Raw genomic sequence first — 5,071 nt, 5'->3', positions numbered from 1 at the left:
ATAATTAAGAGCCACCCAGTGTGAAACGCCTCCCTTGTGTGGTCGGGATGTCCGAGTGGGGTGGTGGGAGCTGCTCTGGTGCCAGGTCCAATGGTGGCCTGCTGGAGGCTTTAAAACATTGTCAGCTCCCTGAAGGATAGCTGGAGTTGGGGAAGAGCCTCAGGGAGATGTCCAGAAAAGAATTGCTGACTTTACCGTCTCAGCACCCGGTGGGCATGGCAGGTGGGAGGGCAAGTCCGGTGGGCATTCTTTAGACTCCCACCCCCGTTTTTTGAGTGCCTCAGCGTACTGGTGGAGGTGGTCAGTGCCAGGCAGGACATTTTGGTCCTATGTTGGCAGAAGCAGGGCAGTGTATCTGACCAACAAGGCCGGGGCAGAGGTGGCAACCCAGGTCAGCATACATGATGTGAACCAGTGCACGTGGCCCCAATGTCACTGCCAGTAAGGGAGGGGGAAGGTGGCAGGGCATCAAGACACTACATTTGCAAACATACATTTAAACCATTGTGAGCATAGAAAGGGCTTTTGATGGATGATCTTTCATTTTGCCATTATTTGTTGAGCTGTTTACTGGTGTAACTGTTAAGCTCTTATAATGTTCAGTTCATTATAAGTGCCAAGCGCATATGCATTTTGCTCTTGTATTAGTGGCCTGAGTACCTTTCACTGGTTCTCCAGGTACAGGACACACCAGTGTCTCATGCTGGCCAAGAGGGGCTGTAATCTTTATTGCATAGCTACTGAGTTGTCTTTGAGTTCAATGGAACAGGTCATTGCAAATGTCTGGTATGGGGGTGGTGCCCCGGGCCTGAGGTGGAAGCAGTACCTTGGCAGCCTCGCTGAAGGTCCATTAGATCAAGGTCTCCTTGGTGTCCCTGCCTCCCTGAAGTTTCCAAAAGTCTGTCTCCACGTCCTCATCGTGTTCTTTTCCGGGGTCATCTTCTGATCCACTATAGGAGTTGTTGCATCTGTCCAATTCAGATACTTCAACCAGCTTCTTAATCAAGTTTTACCCAAGTGCCTTTATTTATGAGAAGAACAAAGTACGGACACAGAAATATAATGCAACAAACTTTATTAATTATACTTAACCTGTAAATTACCCACTATGTACACAAGAAACACCCAGGATTCGCTATACTGTCCATAAAGATGGCTTGGTAAGCTGTAGATCTGGTCCATGAGTCCCTCTGGTTTGTCTTCGCGAAGGTAATTCTCGCTTGCCATTCCTTCCTTGCTTGCTCCCTTCCTTCTCTGGTCTGGTCTCGGTCGTCTCCTGTCTCGAGTCTTTGCTCCCAAGGTGTCCGGAATGCCTATTTTTATCCCCTTATGGCCTTGCGCTTTTCCCACCTGACCTTGGCTTTCTGCCAATGGGGTCTAAGGGTTGGGGCCTCAGCACCCAATGGTCTGATTGATGATCTGTTGACAGGACACCTGAGCCTACCCCGGGCACTTGGAGTCTGGCCCCATCTAGGCTGCGGACATTAGGCCGGTGCATGTCAAATAAGAGCGATGATCACTTGATGAGTTATTGATAGGGCCGATCCAGACATGCCCCGGCAGCCTGTCTGAGTTCTGTATATTCAAACTTTGGCCAGGTCCGATTTTCTTCCGGCAATTTACTGGAGCTGATTGTAGTTTAATTTAGAGTGCCCAATTCTTTAATTTCAAATGTCCAATTTTATTTTGGGCTCAGCACAATAGAGTCATCATCTGCAGCCTGTGGAGCTGCAGTGATATCCACATCCTCCAGTGGGTACCGTCTTGCCTGAGCCGGATTGTGGAGAGTGCAGCATGCAACAACTATAAAAAACACACACTGAGGAGGATATTGCTGTGCTCCTCCTGAACGCATCTGAATCTTTCTATCGCTGCCCTTGTGGAGTCATCATTCCTACTATAACTCACCTCTGCTTCTGTCCTTAGGTGCCAGAGTGGCAAAACGAGCCGCCTTTCCAAGGGATAGCCCTTATCACCCAGCAACCATCCATCCATCCAGCTGAGCTGGAGCAAAGAACAGCTCCGGCACCTGAGAGTGTCAGAGAATGTATACATCTTGGGAGTTGCCATGGTGCAGAATCTGCGTCTTGTGGTTACAAACTATCTGCATGTTCATGGAGTGGAAGCCCTTATTCATGAAGGCACCCGAATCATCTGCTGGCCACATGAGTGCAGTCGATGCCACCCTGGATGCAGACAAACAATCGCAGGGAAGCCTCTGGCTTGCTCATCCTGGCTGGCCTCATTTGTCTGGCAAGCATCTGGGCAGAGCATCAGTGACTAGCTTGACACAACTGTGGGCAGCACACTGACCCCCCGGAAAGAGCTGAGGCATAGAAGTTGATGGCTACCGAGACCTTTAGATCCAATGGCATGGGATGGCTACCCATTCAGTTGGAGGCGATCTCCGGCCCTATCATCTGACATATGGAGGTCACAGACTGTGTGGAGAGGCAGAGCTTCCTTGGGCACTGCAACTTTGATGTGGTGAGGCAGTTGGATCACTGACTGTACACTCTCTGGCAGCAGGATAGTGGTGTATTTTGTGGCCCCTTCCACCTTGCGTGCCTTTCTGGCCCTGCAGGGCATATGCCTTTCATCCCACAAGTTTCCCTTGGATGCTGCCTGTGGACATCTGGCCTCCTCTCCTTCAATCTGCCTCTGCCTTCCTCCTCTGAGGAGGTACCACTAGTGGAGTGGGAGAATCTCTCTTACTAGAGAAACCAAAAGCAGTCTGGTGACCAGAAGGTCCCGCAATGATGCAATTTTACAGACTTTATTAGTGAACACAAAAGGTATTTAATAATAAGAATCGTGCGGCAGCCTCATGGCTGTAGCTTGCTCCCAAAATGTCAGTTTGCCTAGGAGCTTCTCTCACTTGGGGTGATTCTGCACTCTGAGTCCTGATTGGTCACACAGGCCATGTGACCCTTACTCTGCTGTGTTGCCTTTAAGCAATCAATCACCATAGGTCCACATGGTATAAATCCAGGAGTCTTAGATACATAATTGAGTCCTGAAATGAAGGCTAGCAATGCAAAGACTGAAGTTAAAAAATAGCGATAAAACTGTCAAGTTTCAATAAAGAAATAGTAGAAAGCTATTTCTGAAACTCCTCGCTATTCCCAATGTTCCAGACCCCTTCTATCCCGCCCTTTGATGACATCATGAAAAAGTGGATTGTCCGCCTGCCTGTTTTGTCCTGCGATGAGTGCAAAATCGCATGGGCACAATAAAATCTCGGCCAGTAAGGCTTTTTAATGGCCTTAATTGGCCTTTACTTGTCAGCAAGTTGGATCTAACTCCCAAACGTACTCATCAACCTCTATATTGCATACTTGGGCGAAAGCAATATCACTTTGTGCAATTTTAGGTGCATTCGGGTCTGGTGCACGCCTAACAGCAGAACATAAAATTCAGGCCAAGCTTTCTATTGGGGAATGCTGTCAATGGAATAATAAATAGCCTACAAACCACCATTAAAAATGTGCTCATTCTTTTCCAATATTTTCCACCTGAGCTGCCCTCAGTGACTGCAAATTACTAAAGTGGGGCGGTACACTTGCACAGTATTGAGCCTCCCAGCTCCAGGAACCCTGGTTAAATTCTGCCCATAAGTGACTGTGTGGAGTTTGCACGTTCTCCCCATATCTGCGTGGGTTTCCTGTGGGTGGTTTGGCTTCCTCCCACAGTTCAAAGGTGTGCGGGTTGGGTGGATTGGCCATGCTAAATTGCCCCTTAGTGTCCAAAGATGTACAGGTTAGGTGGATTAGCCATGGGAAATGTGTGGGTTATGGAGATAGGGAGGGGGAGAGGGCTTGGGTAAGATTTGTTTTGGAGATTCGGTGCACACACGATGGGCCAAATGGCCTCCTTCTGCGCTGTCGCGATTCTATGAAGTACAGTTTTTGGCCTCAGTTCTCAGATATACAATTCCAGGTTTTCCACCATGAGCGGTTTGCCAAGTAAGGTTTTGGCTAAATGTTGCATTTATTTAATTTCATGCAGTGCATGATTTACCCTAACAATAAACTCCAGTTTCCTCATGAGCAACACTTCCAGACAATCCTGGAAAGTATCTCGCTATTACACACCCTGTTAATCCTTATGTATTTTTAACTCTCCCGGACCAATATTCTCTTTCTCTTTTCGGCTCCCGTGTGTACGAGATGTTGACTTTGACAGGAACTTGAGGAGGTGGCAGAATAACAAGTAGGAGCTGTGATAGGTTGCTGACAGATTGACAGTTAGGTGCTTATGGTGACAAGAAACAGTGCTAAACTGCTACAGAATGCAAACCATATTCCCACTGCTAATCCAATATTCCCTTTGATCAGAACTTGGCTGAATGGGATGTACCTCTAGTCTAAGCACATTATTTGGTGCTAAGAACCAACAAAGCTGTTTCTGATTTAGCGACTGCCACTAGACCAAGTTCCAGTTCTTCTGAGACTTGAGAAACAACACACTCAAGGGGGTTCAAGTCAATCAAGTAGCACTTGTTAGTGCAATGTTTCGGCGACAACATTTGAGACAATCGATGTAAAAAGACCAGCCATATATAAGTGCATTTTGCTAAGGTAAATTTATCTTCCAGTGGAACTGGCTGCTTTTATTACTTTCAAATCTTGAGATTGGACAGCATTGGTCAGACAATTGCCCATGCATGTTTGCCACACTATTTAATGGGCCACCTGCACTCTGCATGGGATGGATCATCTGGAAGAAAGTATCATCTGTCTGCAATGCATATGTTTGTTTGCATATTGCTCATGCCATTTTAGCTATGTTTTATTTATACATCAACTTAAAAATATAATTTTTATCTGCGGACCACTTAGGCAGGGCAAAAAAAAACTCCAGACCACCTAATGGTCCTACTACATCCTGCTTTCATTTGTTACTGCAAAAATATTACCTTATTATTAAATATCATAAGCAAATTATTGATTCATGCTGAAACAAGAAGATAGACTTTTTAATATTCTAAACATTCATATTACAAAAGAATGGGATTATTTAAAACATTCAAATATATTTATAAAATGAGTTTCACGAACCTTCCTCCAAA

Source organism: Mustelus asterias, chromosome 8 (assembly GCF_964213995.1).
Source record: "Mustelus asterias chromosome 8, sMusAst1.hap1.1, whole genome shotgun sequence".
NCBI lineage: Eukaryota > Metazoa > Chordata > Chondrichthyes > Carcharhiniformes > Triakidae > Mustelus > Mustelus asterias.
The sequence above is the reverse complement of the archived record's forward strand: the minus strand, read 5'-3'. Positions refer to the sequence as shown.